Here is an 18,448-nt window from a genome sequence, read left to right on the forward strand (position 1 = left end):
TCATAGGAGAAGTATTTATGAGGTGATCCATTAACTAGTATAGAGAGCATCGAAATGGTAAGGAATTATGTAATTATCCTTATAATTTTTTCTTTAAAACCAAACTTGTTAAGCACTTCAAAGATGAAGTTCTAGGATACTCTATCATAGGCTTTTGATATGTCTAATTTAAAAGCCATACTAGGTTTTCTAATATGTTCCATAAGTGGACTAGTTCATGGGTTGTGATAACAACATCCATAATATGTCTCTCTTTGACAAAGCCTTTCTGGTTAATAGATATCATATTTTCTAGCACTAATTTGAGCTTATTAACAATATGTTGAGATAAGATTGTACATACAAGGTATTACATAGGCTAATAAGTCTAAATCCTTAATGGAAAGAACATTAGCATTTTTTTTAATCAAATCAATAAAGGTAGAATTGACTTGTTTAAGGAGTTTACCAAACCTGAAGAAGTCCTTGGAAACATTGAAGACATCCACTCCAACAATATCACGGAGAAGCCATCCAACCCTGGGGCTTTATAATACCCAAAAGAAAAGGCAACCTACCTCACCTCGTAGAATGAAACTATGGAATTAAGAAGGTTCAAGTCCTCATTTGTGATAAGCTTAGGAATAAGCTCGAGCAAGCCATCAAAGTCCCTAAAGCCACCCTAACTATTATTGTTTTGATTTCAAAAGAAGGAAACAATAATCTCAACAATCTCCACCTTGTCCTCCTTTAGCTATTGTATCTTGTTTCTGCTTCTATGCCTCATAGTAGATAGGTGAAATAAATTGGTATTCTTGTCTTCTTTTGTGAGATATTTAATCCTAGATTTCTGTTTCCAAAATATCTCTTATTTTTTATTGAATTTGAAACATTGCTCCCTCAGCAAAATATCCTCCAAAAAATCATCATGAGATGAAATATTTTCTTCAATCTTGTCCTGTATAGCCTTCAACTTGGTTGAAATTGTATTTTTCCATTCAAAGATGTTCCCAGAGGAGGATTTATTCTAGATTCTCATGTTATTTCTTAGCAATTTTAGCGTTTGGGTCACATAAAACATGGGGGTACCATTAATCTGAATGTTCCACCATTGCTCAACCAAGTCTCTAAAGTCCGGATGAAGATTCCACATGAACTCATATCTAAACGTGTAGTTCCATTTTTTGACACCATCCTCCCATGACAAACTAATAACATTATGGTTCAATCCTGACTTTGGGAGGGCGCTGGATTGAACATCTCTCTAGTTATTTGAGACCAATAATTTATCTAGTCTAACCTGGATAAGGTTTTGTCCCAATCTCCTATTGGACCAAGTGAATTTGGAACCAACAAGGATTATATCCATCATGCCTGCCAAGGAAGTAACATATACAAGGTCATTCATACTATTAGAATAGTCTTCAAGGCCTCCATATTTCTCAGAGGGATATTGGGGGGAGTTGAAATACCTAGCCAACATCCAAAATTCATCTGTGGAGCTTCAAATAAAGGATTCCAGAGAAGACCAAAGACTAGCACGAGGGGATCTCATAATGGGAGCGTAGATATTTATGAGGATCCATTCAAAGTGGGTTTGTAGGAACTTTAGTTTGACAATAAGAATTTTTTTGGATAAGAGGATCAATCTACCTAAAAAGGAGGCAAGATTCCACAAAGTAACAATACCCCTTGATGCTCCTTAAATATCACTAACAAAGAGCTCAATAGAAGGCAAGATGACTAAGACTATTTTCTAAAAATTTTCAGATCTCATTTTTTATTCCTATGGTAGGAGAATATCATCTTTTTGATCCAACATAGGATCTTCATCAAAAAATAGGATCCAAGAAGCTACTCAACCTTGAGTAGTATAAACATCTCTCATTTGAGGGACACACATTTACTTTTTTCTTCTTCTTTGCTTTCAATAGACCATCTCATGGTCTTCTATTTTCCTCTAGCAATATCTCTCGTTGCATCCTTGTTTCTGGCATTTTATTGTGATGGTCTAATAAATTTATTCTCACCTCCTACACAGGATTTCTTCTTATTTTTGTTCTTATAACCTACTTGAGTCCAATCCAAGTCATCTTGTCCTTCTTCGTCAGTTGTTTCCTGCTAGGTTGCTTTTTGCATTTGGAAATGAGATGATCATATCTTCTGCAAGATTGATAGAAGGCTTTAGCATTTTCATATTCTATGGGTTGAACCCAAGACTCAAGCCTAGAAAGGAGCATGACCTAGGTCAACAAAATAATGTTAATAGCCACATTAACAAAATTTCTAGAAAAGAAGAGTCTAGATTTAGATTGGATGATTCAATCCACCACTATGAAATTTCCAAAAGAATCAACTATCCATTTAAACATACCTAGATTCCAAAACTCTAGGGGTAACCCAGGAAGACAATTCCAAGTAGGGGCAACAACTCCCAAATATTTCTAACGGTAAAGACTAGGTTTCTATTTGCATAGGAATAAGAAATTATTACTACAATAAGTCCATGAGCCTTCTGTCATAATCTTGACCAAATCTTCTTGCTTAAAAAAGCTGAGTAGGAAAAGTTAATTTACCATAAAATTGATAGACATACTACCTCTAAGTTTCCACCTAGCAATAGCCCATTTCTGGACCTAATTAATAGAAGATCGAATAGCTAAAAACTTACAAACAAGAGATAGGTTGACCTCAACAATAGTCGTATTGAGCCGCACATCAAGAACCTCAACTCATTTGTCTTTCAGGATGCAACCCACTAGAGGAGTCATTTGTACTGGGGATTTACCCATTTTAGGAGAACTTTCCCCTAACAACTTATCAACGAATCTGGGAGGATCCTCATCCAAAAAAATTCAAGATGGTACTCAGGTGAGGATGAAGGAAGGAAATTAACCTCGACCAAAGAGTTATCTTTCTATCTTTGCACATATGAATCCATAGGGGTCACATGATACCCCGTAGAGTGCGGAATCTCATAGGGGGCCTTGTCATTCCCATCCAACATTGTACAAGCAAGAACGCAACAAGCAGAAATGATCAAAACCCTAGAAGACGTAGAGCCAACATGTCTATGATGCAGTGACTTGCTCATTACTGGAGTAGATGTTGGACAACTAGCTATATTTCTTAATACCCCACATCCTTTTAATTTTTATTTTATTAGCTATTTTTACTTTATTGTTTATAAACTCTAGTTATTTTAGCTTTTATATGTACATTTTATAAACTCTTCATTTGGTGATCTTTCCTAGTCTTTCTCTCCAAGTCTTATGGTGTTTTTTTTCTATTTTTAATGGTTTTTAACTTGGATATGTAATGGGTCAGGGCCCTTAATATAATAAAAATGAACAAACAATAAATATTTTCTAGCACTAAAATTGATTGGGAATGCTCATTTAGGAAGTTTAAGTCATGACTGGTTGTCATTAATGTATTTAGAACCCTAGTTGTGGGATTTTATTAGGCCTTAGAGAAGGCATAAAGGAGTGATTTTGGGTCTTCTACCCTTCTAGTTGCCAATCCATGTGATAGTTCTGATACTTAATGTAAGTACAGATCCAATAGCCAACAAGATGAGAGGGGGGGGGAGTGAATCATACAAACTTAATCTTCCATAAAAACACCAGATTCAACCTCAGTAACATATACTTCAGTAATATAACCAAAACTGCTAAACATGCAAAGTCAAAAGCATATAAACATCATAAACCTCACAACACCAGATTTAATGTGGAAACCCAAATAGGGAAAAACTGTTGTGGGATTTCAGACCCACTAAGAAATATACTCTTCTAAAGTATGCTCGGTTAAAAGAAAATCTTGTTAAAGATTACAAACACATTGCTAGATGTGACCCGGTTAAGGGATTTCCCTCAGATCTGTTAGGATCTTCACCTTATTAGAAGTGACCTTGTTAAAGGATTTCAAACACTCAATCAGAATGTCACCTTGCTAGAGGGTTTTACAAATAAGACTATTAAGTCCACTCGGTTAAGAGATTTTCTATCACTTTTACAAAATAACAGTAATAAAAATCTATCTGCAACTTCACATCTAAAATGCTAAAGCAGATTCTTATTTGTTCAATACAATCTAGACATAGAACTAATCTTGTCCATCTGCTGGGCTTCTATTCTTTGTTATTCAAACAGGTCTTCAAGCTTCTGTGCTTGTTAATCATTATGTAGCATCCTTGTGCATACATTTGCCCGCATACATTGTTTATCAATAGTTCCCTATTTATAAACAATTAGCTAACCACTTAATCTCCTTGATCACATTTCCCATGATCAATTATAGCCATCAGATCTTCAATCTTGTCCAGGTTCAATATATCCTTCGATCTGAAAATGTTTTATGCTACCTTGGAGCTTGCATACATTTCTTGGAACTTGTGCTAGGTTATTGTGGTTCAATCTGAGTTGTAGATCTTCATGTCAATTTTCCTTTGCCATAGATTCATTAACAAACTTTATGCATGGCATACCAATCATCTAATCAGTTCCAGCTCATCAGCTTCCTTCATTAAATAATGCATGTAACCATTTAATGTATTCTATTATAGCTTGGTTACAACTCGGTAACAACTCGGTAAATACTAAACTTCACTCGGTAGACATTCTGCCTTCATTAACCGATAGCACTAACCTTAGGGTTTACCGACTAGGTTCTTTTCTCGATAACATAGTATAGTATTAACCTTACAATTTACGACATATGTATGATGTTAAAACAATCTAAACATCATGATCTCATCATTGTCTGACTCGGTAATAGTTTCCCATTGAATAACTTATTCGTCATATTCTTTCTGTGTCTTTTACCGACATCTTTATACTCTTCAAATCATACTTCTCAAGATATGGCAACATCATACTGAATTAGAAAATCAATTTCTTGACATCAATGACAAAATAATAATATCAAAATAGTAAACATCCTTAATCAGTTATATCCATAATCATCAACAACCTTCTCAATATCCTTATTGAAATGCCAACAATCTTCCATTGTCTATTATAATGCCAAATGCTAACAATCTCCCCCTTTGGCATTGATGGCAAAAATAATTGATTTGACCCTAAAAAGATTCGGATTGCTGTGATTCTGAAATGCTGAAATGCTCTCTTGCTGTCAACAAATTTTCTCCCCCATATATTAGATTTCTCCTATTTTCTTCAGTCTTTTCAATCAATTTTCTCTCCCTTATATTAGTCTTCTCCCCCTTTGACAACAATGCCAAAAAGTAAAGAACTAAAACATAATTTCTTCCTGTATGAAGTGAGGTCCTACTATTGTGTATCAACTAAGTCTCAGTCAAAGCATTTTGTCTTGAATTCTTGTTCCCTGTATTGTCTCATGTATTATGCCCTGTACACCTTTAGAAAACATCCTAAAGTGTGTAAATCAACATCAACTCTAAAAATATATTCGATAGAGTTATTGAATTGATGATTTCACCGAACTCAGTCAGTGAGTAGAAGATAGGGGTAGGACCCCTAACTTATTTCTAAGATATTCAAAAGTGTCCCTTAGTAGTGGCTTGGTGAAGATATCTGCTATTTGTTCCTTTGTGCTAACATACTCCAACACCACTTTCTAATCTTGAGCTTCTTCTCTAAGATAATGATATTTGATAGAGATGTGTTTTTTCTTAGAGTGCATAACAAGATTCTTTGAAATGTTAATGGCACTAGTTTTGTCACAGAATATAGTTACTGGCTCGGTAACTTTCTCATTTATTCCTTCCAATAGTTGTTTGATCCATGCAATGTTGGTACAATTCAATGCTGCAGCAACGTATTCAACTTCTGTTGTTGACTGTGAAACACATCCTTGTTGCTTGCTAAGCCAACTCACTAGTCTTTCTCCTTAAAAGAAAGCTCCTCCACTTGTGCTTTTTCTATCATCAATGTTGCTTTCCCAATTAGCATCAATATAAACTTTTAAACCAAAATCATTTCCTTTCTGATATACTAAGCCATAATCCTCTATGCCTTTCAAGTATCTAAAAATTCTTTTGATTGCTGTCATGTGTGTTTCCTTAGGATCTGCAAAGAATCTTGCAACTATACCTACTGCATGTGCTATGTTTGGTCTATTGTGAACAAAATATTGTAGCTTTCTAGTCATGGATTGGCAAAGTGTCTCATCAACAGATGCAGATTCATCATTCTTTGATAGTTTACAATTTGGTAGTCATAGGAGTACTTACTAGTTTTGAATCCTCCATTCCAAATTTCTTCAAGATTTCCTTTATGTACATGGATTGAGTAATGAAAATCTCATTTTTCATTTGCAGTATTTGTAAACCTATAAAATACTTTATCTCACCGATAAATGACATCTCAAATTCTTTACTCATTTCATTTCCAAAGTTCTTACATAGAGAGTCATTTCCACAAAATATAATATCATCAACAAATATGGCTGAGATTAGTATTCCATTTTCATCATTCATCATGTATATATTGCTATTCTCACTTGTCCTTATAAAACCAATCTTAATCAAATAAGAGTGCAATCTTTCGTACCATGCTCTAGGTGCTTGTTTCAGACCATATAATGCTTTATTCAATTTACATACCTGATCTTTATTATTGTCTTCAACAAATCCTTCAGGTTGTTCAATAAAAACTTCTTCTTCTAATATTCCATTCAGAAATGCAGATTTGACATCCATTTGATATACCTTGAATTTTTTGAAAGCAGCATATGCCAACAATGTTTTCACTCCTTCAAGTCTAGCCACAGGTGCAAAAGTTTCACCATAATCAATTCCTTCTTCTTGAGCATAACCTTTGCAAACTAGTCTTGCTTTATTTCGAATGACCTCTCCTTTTTCATTTAGCTTATTTATGAAAATCCACTTTATACCGATTACATTTTTGTCCTTTTATCTTGGGATTAGTGTCCATGTGTCATTCTTATTGATTTGATCAATCTCTTCTATCATAGCATTTATCCAATCGTCACTGTTAAATGCCTCTTTCACTATTCTTGGTTCAAATTCAGATATCAAACATGTGTGCTATCTCAGTTTGTTCCTTGTCATCACTAGCTCATCCTTATCTCCTATAATCTGACTTGGTGCATGATGTCTTCTGACATACTTGGCTAATATAGGCTTGATAGGCTCTATATGATCTTCTTTATCACTCGGTAAATGGATATTTTCTTCATTTTCTTCAACAGTTCTCTCGGTAGGACTTGTCAGTTTAACATAGACAAATTCATCATAATCTTCTGGTTCTTTGGAATTTCCTTCATCATTTCTTTCTGCAAATCCATCAATTTTCACATTTGCACTTTCCACTATTTTGTTAGATGATTTGATAAGACATTTAAATGCTTTGCTTCTAGAAGAATAACCTAGAAATGTTCCTTCTTCACTTTTCTGATCAAACTTGCCATTTCTATTATCTTTGTGTACATAACATCTACTTCCAAAGATTTTAAAATGACTTACATTAGGTTTCTTGTCATACCAGATTTCATATGGTGTCTTCAAAGTACCTTTCTTCAGTTGTACTCAATTCAGGGTGTAAACTGCTATGCTTATTGCTTCTCTCTAAAATGTTTGTGGCACTTTCTTTTCAATCATCAGTGTTCTAGCGCAATCCATAATAGATCTGTTTCTTCTCTCAGGTATTCCATTGTGCTGTGGAGTTCTTGGTGCAGAGACTTGTCTTTTAATACCATGATCATTGCAAAACAAGTTGAACTCATCAGATGTGAACTCTCCTCCTCTATCTGATCTAAGACATTTCAATTGTCTTCCTGTTTCATTTTCAACTCTTAAGTTGTACCATTTAAACATTTGCATTTGGCTTTTTGTTTATGTTAATGCTTTTGTTCATTTTTGGTTGCATCTCTCTACATTTTGGTATAGGTATGGGCTTATACACATATTTGTAAGTGTTTATATATATATATATATATATATATATATATATATATATATATAAACACTTACGAATATGTGTATAAATCCACACACACACACACACACACACACACACACACACACACATATATATATATGTTTTTATTTTTCGTTTTGATCTATTTTTAATTTGTTGACTTTATTTCTGTTTCTTTTTTGTTTTTTAGTGGTTTGTTTATGTTTCTTGGCTTTCCATTTTCTTTTCCTTGGGTGGTTATTCCTTGGAGTTTTTTGGTCTCCCATCCCTCAGGTGGTCCTTTTTCTTTCTCTTTTTCTTTTCCTTTCTCCTCGTTCCTCATGCCCTCCCACAACCCACTCCTCTTTATATTCTATCTCAAATCTACAACTCAACATCTTTCATATCTTTAGAATTCTTCTCATCCTGATGATGAATCATGGAGTGTGATTTGAAATATTGATGGAAAAATAACACACACAATCGAATCCAAAAAAACAAACTATTATACAATATGGATTGTGGAAATCTCATAGGTTTATTTGAAAAGCTTCTAATTTTTCTTTTAAAAACATTACTGACATCATCCTTGAATAGTCATCCACAAATAGTATGAAATATTTATCACCATAGTAACTTTGAACTTTCATAGGACCACAAAGATCAGTGTGCACAAGATCTAAAATTCCCTTAGAAGTGTAAGACTTACTTGTAAAGCTTGATCTTGTCATCTTACCCATCTAGCATCCTCAGCACATAGCATTCTCAGGTTTTTCAAGACTCAATAGACCTCTTACTTAGTGTTTCTTACTTATTTTGATTAGATTATCAAAATTTACATAACAAAACCTTTTATGCCATAACCAGGTATCATTTATCTTTGCATATAGACACTTGTTCCGAGTTGAGTCAAGGTGAGATGTGTTACCTTTTTTTGTGTCCCAGTAGCAGCTAACTTTCCATTCTTGTCATGAACTTTGACAACTCCTTTCTGAAATTCTATTCGGTAACCTGTATGGTTTAGCTGTGCTACACTCAACAAATTGTATTTCAAACCTTCAACCCAATAAACATCATTGCATCTTGCATTGTCAAGAAGTGCTATAGATCCTTTACCTTTCACCGGACATGGTGCATCATTACCAAATCTTACATAGCCTCCATCATAATCTTCTAACATAACAAACTTGTGTTTATCACCTGTCATATGATGTGAGCATCCACTATCTATGATCCAAGAATCATTAGTATTTATGTGAGATATTAAGGCTTTTTCTTCATACCTTTCTTCATCTGATCCATCTTTGATAGCCACATAAACTACTTCCTCTGTATCAGTTTCATCTGATTTATCATCATTGGATTCCTCATCAACTATTAAGCATGTCTTTCTATCTCTTCTTTTGAAATCTTGGTGTCCTCTGTAATGATTGTCTTTCTGTCTGTCATCTCGGTAATCTCTCTTTTCAATAGAATCTGTGTTAAGACAGTTAGAAGCCATATGTCCTATCTTATCACAATTGAAACATTTCAAAGGTAGTTTTCCTTTATACTTACCTTTGCCTCTCGGTAACCTTTTGGCTAATAGTGCTTCAAACTCTTCCTGCTTTCTGATTTCCTCATATAGTTTGTGTACTTCTTCCATGTTCTTATGAAATCTTTCACTTGCTCCACTATGATCTCCTTCAGAGTACTTATACTTTCTTTCATTGTAATCATTAGATTCATCAAGATGAAAAGAACTAAATGCAGATTCAACTTTATTTACCGAAGATCCACTATTATCAAAGTTACTTAACTCAAATGCATGTAGCTTACCAATAGTAGCATCTAAAGAAAGTGGCATATTAGGTACAAACCTCAATTCATTAATTGTAGAGTCTTGGATTGCATAAGCCAGTAGAAGGGTTCTTAACAACTTACTTGTTATATCCTTTTCTTCAATAGTTCCACCTGCTCCTTTGATTTGATTGACAATCTCCTTTAGTCTTGTACTATACTGAGTTATGTTCTCACCTTCATTCATCCTCATAGATTCAATTTGTCCTCTTAGACTATCTACTTTTGCTCTTTGAACATGTTAATCTCCTCCATATACTGATATGAGCTTATCTCACATAGCCTTTGCATCATTACAACCTTCTAGATCATTAAACTCTGAGTCGGTCAATGCAGATGTTATTTCAATCATTGCTTGGATATGTTCTTGCTTTGCCTTTATCTCTTCCATTGTCAATGGATAGGTGCTCGGTGTGATGAAATCATTCTCCAAATAATATACAACATATTCTCCAACTCCTGATAGGTGCAGCTTCATCCTTTTCTGCCATGTAGAGAAACTTGACTTGTTCAGCTTCGATGCATCACTTTTATACATCTTTGGATCTTTGCCTCAAGTACCTTTAAACTTTTCTTCTGGAGTCCAAAGCTCTGATACCAATTGGTAGTTATGATACTTAATGTAAGTACAGATCCAATAACCAACAAGATGAGAGGGGGGGGTGAATCATACAAACTTAATCTTCCATAAAAACATCAGATTCAACCTCAGTAACATATACTTCAGTAATATAACCAAAACTGCTAAACATGCAAACTCAAAAGCATATAAACATCATAAACCTAACAACACCAGATTTAATGTGGAAACCCAAATAGGGAAAAACTATTGTGGGATTTCAGACCCACTAAGAAATATACTCTTCTAAAGTATGCTCGGTTAAAAGAAAATCTTGTTAAAGATTACAAACACATTGCTAGATGTGACCCGGTTAACGGATTTCCCTCAGATCTATTAGGATCTTCACCTTGTTAGAAGTGACCTTGTTAAAGGATTTCAAACACTCAATCAGAATGTCACCTTGCTAGACGGTTTTACAAATAAGATTGTTAAGTCCACTCAGTTGAGAGATTTTCTGTCACTTTTACAAAATAACAGTAATAAAAATCTATCTGCAACTTCACATCTAAAATGCTAAAGCAGATTCTTATTTGTTCAATACAATCTAGACATAGAACTAACCTTGTCCATCTACTGGGCTTCTATACTCTGTTATTCAAACAGGTCTTCAAGCTTCTGTGCTCGGTAATCACTATGTAGCATCCTTGTGCATACATTGTTTATCAAAAGTTCCCTATTTATAAATAATTAGCTAACCTCTTAATCTCCTTGATCACATTTCCCATGATTAATCATAGCCATCAAATCTTCAATCTTATCCAGGTTCAATGTATCCTTCGATCTGAAAACATTTTACCCTGCCTTGAAACTTGCATACATTTCTTGGAACTTGTGCTAGGGTATTGCATTTCAATCTGAGTTGTAGATCTTCATGCCAATTTTCCTTTGCCATAGATTCATTAACGAACTTTATGCATGGCATACCAATCATCTAATTAGTTCTAGCTCATCAGCTTCCTTCATTAAATAATGCATGTAACCATTTAATGTATTCTGTTATAGCTCGATTACACCTCGGTAACAACTTGGTAAATACTAAACTTCACTCGGTAGACATTCTGCCTTCATTAACTGATAGCGATAACCTTAGGGTTTATTGACTAGGTTCTTTGCTTGATAACATAGTATAGTATTAACCTTACAATTTACAACATATGTATGATGTTAAAACAATCTAAACATCATGATCTCGTCATTGTCTAACTCGGTAATAGTTTTCCATTGAATACCTTATTCATCATATTCTTTCTGTGTCTTTTACCGACATCTTTATACTCTTCAAATCATACTTCTCAAGATATGGCAACATCATACTGAATTAGAAAATCAATTTCTTGACATCAATGACAAAATAATAATATCAAGACAGTAAACATCCTTAATCAGTTATATCCATAATCATCAACAACCTTCTCAATATCCTTATTGAAATGCCAACAATCTTCCATTGTCTATTATAATGCCAAATGCTAACACCATGCATCAATACTCTACACCATATCATATGATCAAAAATATCATCATGAAAAACATTGCTATCTAATTATATTATATACTGAATCGATCTTTATGAAGTCGACTTTAATTGGAGTAAATGATAATCTCCAAAAATTGTTTATACACCATGCTGTATTGATTACATTATATTGAAGAAGTCCATCATAACACAAAAAATACTTCCTTCACAAAAAACATATAACTCGCTGATGATTCTGGATAGGACTAGAGCAAAAACATCATGTTGCATTAATCAAGAAGAAACATATTATCTTATTACCTTACCCATAACAATGTTGTAATCTTACATCAACACCAAAATGTTTGAATGTAGTCAACTAGAGAGGTATTTACACTATGATCTCGAAGACTTATGTGTCTTTCAGACTAGTAATCATGGTAGACCTTATGAATGCTTGTGTTGGATTATGTTGCATGTGAAGCTTATGTTGGAATGTTCTGAATCAATGTTGTTGAATCCAAAAACATGAATGACATCAATGCCAATATTATAACACACCATTCTATTGGGAGTTGTAGAATCTCAATGAGAGTGCTCTATTATAGCCTTTCATGGAAAAGAAAAAACATGTCATCCTCATTCTAGATAAGAGGTCCCATACCTCTTCATTTTTGTGGATCTCTTTGCAAATTTTTGGCTCCAACCTCTTCAATCGACCCCCCATGTTGATTAACAAAAACATAGTCTCTTTATTAAATATCTGAAAGTGACATAGATAGAAACCACAACTCGTAACACTAACCCCACAAAATGAAGAACAATTACCAAAAAGGAAATTTTTAAAATGGTCTTCACCATTGCCCACACAAATGAAAAGACATCTCACATCATGAAAAAACTTGCCAATATACGAGATAAAACTGTCGCCTTTCCATCTAATTATTTCCCCATCCTTAGTAATTAAGGCCAAGTGGTGAAAATAATTCTTCATACCACTAACATCATAAATAAAATTAAAATTAGTTGGACTCCAACTTGACCTCCACAATAACAACCAAGTCAACATCCAAGTCATCTCTGTAGTTTGAATTCAAAAAAGATTGGTGCACATTTTCATAATAAAAAATAAAACATCCACAACATTTCTCATTAATACAATTATAGGAGACCAAGTTTGTCAAATATGACTGAGTCCTTTCCTTTGCCAATTTTCTTTTGAGTCTAGTAGGGCTCTAAAGAAAATTGAAAAAAAACCATTCATTGTGGTTTAATCCTTGATTAGCAGCTTGATTAGTTTCACTATTCCCCTCCCTGAAAATATGTTGGATCCTAATTTTGGGAAAGAAGCCCATGAGCCTTTTACTTTCTTCCACAATATTTTTTATTTTCTAGGGTATATTTATCTTTCCATTCAAGTGGTCACAATAAGTTTGGAGTCACCTTCCAAGAAGACATTTTGACAATTTGAATTATAGAGGAAGCTAAGCCCTTGCCCATAAGTAATTTCCTCCACCTTGTTATTAGATCCTCTTCCCAGATTCATATAGTACCCTTCTATCAAATGTTCCCTGTTCTTTCTAATAATGCTTCCCACTCTTGATAAACTAGGGTTTTCCTTAGATCAGCCATCAAAATTTCATTTGATCCATCCATCATTCAGAGGGTTCCAATGGCAATCTTTTCTTAATGTCAATTTGTTCTATTTCAGGTTCATAAGATTATGATTTATGCTTCGATATTGTTTTATTCTTAAGTCTAGTAGGTTCGCATTACCTTTTAAGAGCTAAACGAAGCACCATTCATAATCTCTTTAATCTACTATTTTATGATATGGAAAAACACTTTACTGTTCGAAGCCTCCTCTCTAAATATCCTATGGTTACGGTCCTTCCAAATGTTGTGTGCAATGAAAGGGGGGATTTCAAACCATAGGTTTGTAATAATTGGATGTGTAAAAGGATTATGATTCCACTGCTCCATTAAGTCATTCATACTCTCTGAAAAGGTCCACATTATCATAAAACCAGCCAGCAACTCTTCCTAATCTCCTTTACAAATTGGCAGTGTAGAAAAATATGATCTATAGTTTCAAGATAATTGTAGCAAAGAGTACATTTGTTGACAAGAGAGAAGCCTCTTTTATTTAGGATTAGGACTTTAACCCATATCATGTTCCAATTGAATTTATCCTTTGGATCTTCCTCAATAGCATTGTATGTAGATTTAATTAAGAATGGACCTAAGGAATTATGACATCATATCTATTCATCCTCTTTGTAGGGAGAAAAAAAGGAGCAGTCATCCAGGGTAGAGGCTAAAGACTGAGCCTCCTCCATCATTTGTCTCATGTTAGCATTAGAGATGGTTTTGTTGTTTCTAACATGATCTACAAAGTTTCTCTATCTAACTCGATCCCCCTACCACAAAACATAACCATGAACAAAGGTGCCATAACATTGGATTAGGACTTTTCTAATCATCCTAAATTGGTTCAAGTCAGTAAGAGCTTTATCTTTTAACTAGATATCATCTCAGAACCTGGTACACATTCCATCTCTAGCTAGTTTTTTCCCTCCCTTTCGTAATATAGTCTTGATTTTGGATATAAATTGTTCCATATGCAGGATCCATATGGCACATCTTTGTCAATAACAAGAATGTTGCTATTGGAATTCTTTAAATATTTGGGTTTGAAAATTTTGCCCTAGTCTTTGACACTTTCAACCAGCTACCATCCAATTAAGGCCTTGTTGAAAGGTTTAATTTTTCTTATCCCAAGCCATCATTTATTAGAGATGCACACTTTATCCCGAGCTACCAAGGAAATGTGAGATTTTTCTTCCATACCTGTCCAAAGGAAACATTTTTTTGATATTTTTCAATTTTGTCAGCCACACGTCTAGGCATCTTGAAAAGGGAAAGATAGTAGACTGAGATGTTTAGTAAGAAAGACTTGACCAATAGGACTTTACTAGCTAGACTTATAAGTTTCCCTTTCCATTCTAAAATATTTTTCTAAAACTTCTCAATTATGTTATTCCAAAATAGATTCGTGGGGTTTTTAGAAATAAGAGGTTGCCCCAGATAAGAGTCTGAAAAAGAAGTAGCATTGTAGGCCAAGGTTTTAGTGATTTTAGATTGAACATTAGGTTGGACATTTAGAAAATATATTTTTCTCCTTTCATAATAAATGTGTTGATAAGATATATTTTCTTAATTATCAAGGATCTCCTTCTAGGCTCTAGTGTCAACGATGTAAGCTTCCCCAAAACTAATGGTGTCATCTAAAAACTACTAATGCATGATAGGATTCAGAATAGAAGTAACTTTTAATCTACCTACCTCTTTAATCCTTTGGATATTCCTTCCCAAGACTTTGGCAACAATGGTAAATTGGTAGGGAGACAGAGGGACCCCTTGACAGAGGCCACAACCATAGGAGAAGTATCCATGAGGTGATCCATTAACTAGTACAAAGAGCATTGAAGTGGTAAGGCATTATGTAATATCCGTAGAAATTTTTCTTTAAAACAAAACTTGTTAAGAACTTCAAAGAGGAAGTTCTAGGATACTCTATCATAGGCTTTTGATATGTCTAATTTAAAAGCCATACTAAGTTTTCTATTATGTTCCATCAAGTGGATTAGTTCATGGGTTGTGATAACAACATCCATAATATGTCTCCCTTTGACAAATGCTTTCTGGTTAAAAGATATCATATTTTCTAGCACTAATTTGAGCCTATTAACAATATGTTGAGATAAGATTTTATACAAGGTATTACAGAGGCTAATAGGTCTAAAATCCTTAATGGAAAGAACATTATCATTTTTTTGAATCAAATCAATAAAGATAGAATTGACTTGTTTATGTATTTTACCAAATCTGAAGAAGTGGTTGGCAACATTGAAGATATCCACTCGAACAATGTCCCAAAAATCTTGAAAGAAAGTTAGGGGGAACCCATCCAGCCCTAGGGCCTTATAAGACCCAAAATAAAAGGCAACCTCCTTCACCTCCTAGAAAGAAACTGTGGAATTCAGAAGGTTCAAGTCCTCATTTGTGATAACCATGGGAATAAGCTCAAGCAAGCCATCAGGGTCCCTAAAGCCACCTTGACTATTATTGTTTTGATTTCCAAAGAAGGAAACAATAATCTCAAAAATTTCAACCTCGTCCTCCTTTAGTTGTTGTATCTTGTTTCTACTTCTATGCCTTATAGTATACCGGTGAAAGAACTTGGTATTCTTGTCTCCTTTTGTGAGCTATTGAATCCTAGATTTTTGGTTTCAAAAGACCTTTTATTTTTTATTTAGCTTGAACCATTGCTCCCTTATCAAAATATCCTCCAAAAAATCCTTCTGAGATGAAATATTTTCTTCAATCTTCTCCTTTATAGCCTTCAACTTGGTTGAAATTGTGTTTTTCCATTCAAATATGTTCCCAAAGGAGCATTTATTGTAGCTTCTCACTTAATTTCTTAGCAATTTTAGCTTTTGGGTCACATGAAACATGGGGGTACCATTAATCTAATTGTTCCACCATTGCTCAACCAAGTCTCTAAAGTTTGGATGAAGATTCCACATGATCTCATATCTAAACGAGTAGTTATATTTTTTGAAACCATCCTCCTATGAAAAAACAATAACATTATGGTTCGATCTTGACTTTGGGAGGGAGATAAGTGACAGGGATTCAACATCTCTCAAGTTACTTGAGACTAAAAATTTATCTAGTCTAACCTGGATAAGGTTTTGTCCCAATCTCCTATTAGAATAGTCTTCAAGGCCTCCATATTTCTCAGAAGGATATTGGGGGGAGTTGAAATACATATCCAAAATCCAAAAGTCATTTGTGGAGCTTCAAATAAACGATTCCAGAGAAGACCAAATTCTAGCATGAGAGAATCTCATAATGAGAACGTAGATATTAATGAGGATCCATTCAAAGTGGGTTTGTGGGAAGTTTAGTTTGACAATAAGACATTTTTTGGCTAAGTGGATCAATCTACATGTAAAGGAGGTAAGATTACACAAAGTAGAAATACCCCTTGATGCTCCTTAAACATCACTAACAAAGAGCTCAATAGAAGGCCAGATGACCAGGACTATTTTTTGAAAGTTTTCAGATCTCATTTTTAATTCCTATGGTAGGAGAATATCATCTTTTTGATCCAACAACGTACATTTCAGCATGTGTTCTTTCATAGGGCTATTTAAGCCCCTCATGTTCCAACACAATATCTTCATCAAAAAATAGGATCCAGAAAGCTACTCAACCTTGAGTAGTATAAACATCTCTCATTTGAGGGACACACATTTACCTTTTCTTCTTTGTTTTCAACAGACCATCTGATGGTCTTCTGTTTTCCTTTAGAAATATCTCTAATTGCATCCTTGTTTCTGGCATTTTCCTGTGACGGTCTAATAACTCTAATCTCACCTCCTACACCTAATTTCTTCTTATTTTTGTTCTTAGAACCTACTTGAGTCCAATCCAAATCATCATCTCCTTCTTCATCAGTTGTTTCTTGCTAGGTTACTTTTTGCATTCAGAGTTGAGATGACCATATGCAAGATTGATAGAAGGATTTAGCATTTTCATATTCTATGGGTTGAACCCAATACCCAAGCCTAGAAAGGAGCGTGACCTAGGTCAACAAAACAATGTTAATAGCCACATTAACAAAAATTCTAGCAAACAAGAGTCTAGATTTAGATTGGATGATTCTATCCACCACTATGAAATTTCCAAAAGAATTAGCTACCCCTTTAAACATACCTAGATTCCAAAACTCTAGGGCTAACCCAGAAAGACAAATCCAAGTAGGGGAAACAACTCCCAAATATTCCCAACGGTCAAGACCAGGTTTCCATTTGCATAGGAATAAGAAATTATTACTACAATAAGTCCATGGGCCTTCTGTGATAATCTTGACCGAATCTTCTTGATTAAAAAAGATGAATAGGAAAAGTTAATATACCATAAAATTGATAGACATACCTTTAAGTTTCCACCTAGCATTAGCCCATTTCTTGACTCGATTAATAGATGATCGAATAGCCATAAACTTACCAACAAGAGATAGGTTGAGCTCAACAATAGTCATATTGAGCAGCACATCAAGAACCTCAACTCTTTTTTCTTTCAGGATGCAACTTGCTGGAGGAGTCATTTGTACTGGGGATTTACCCATTTTAGGAGGACTTTCCCCTAACAACTTATCAATGAATCTGGTAGGTTCCTCATCCACAAAATAGGATTCAAGATGATACTAAGGTGAGGATGAAGGAAGGAAATTCACCTCGACCAAAGAGTTAGCTTTATGTCTTTGCACAAATGAATCCATAGGGGTCACATGATACCCCGTTGAGTGGGGAATTTCATAGGGGGCCCTGTTGTTCCCATCCAACATTGTTCAAGGAAGAACACAGTAAGCAAAAATGATCAAACCCTAGAAGATGCAGAGCCAACATGTTTATGATGCACTGACTTGCTCATTGCTAGACTAGATGTTGGACAACTAGCTATATTTCTTAATACCCCACTTTTTTTCAATTTTCATTTTATTAGCTATTTTTACTTGATTGTTTTTAAACTCTAGTTATTTTATCTTTTATATGTACTTTTTATAAACTCTTCATT

This window comes from Cryptomeria japonica, chromosome 2 (assembly GCF_030272615.1).
Source record: "Cryptomeria japonica chromosome 2, Sugi_1.0, whole genome shotgun sequence".
NCBI classification, from domain to species: Eukaryota; Viridiplantae; Streptophyta; class Pinopsida; order Cupressales; family Cupressaceae; genus Cryptomeria; species Cryptomeria japonica.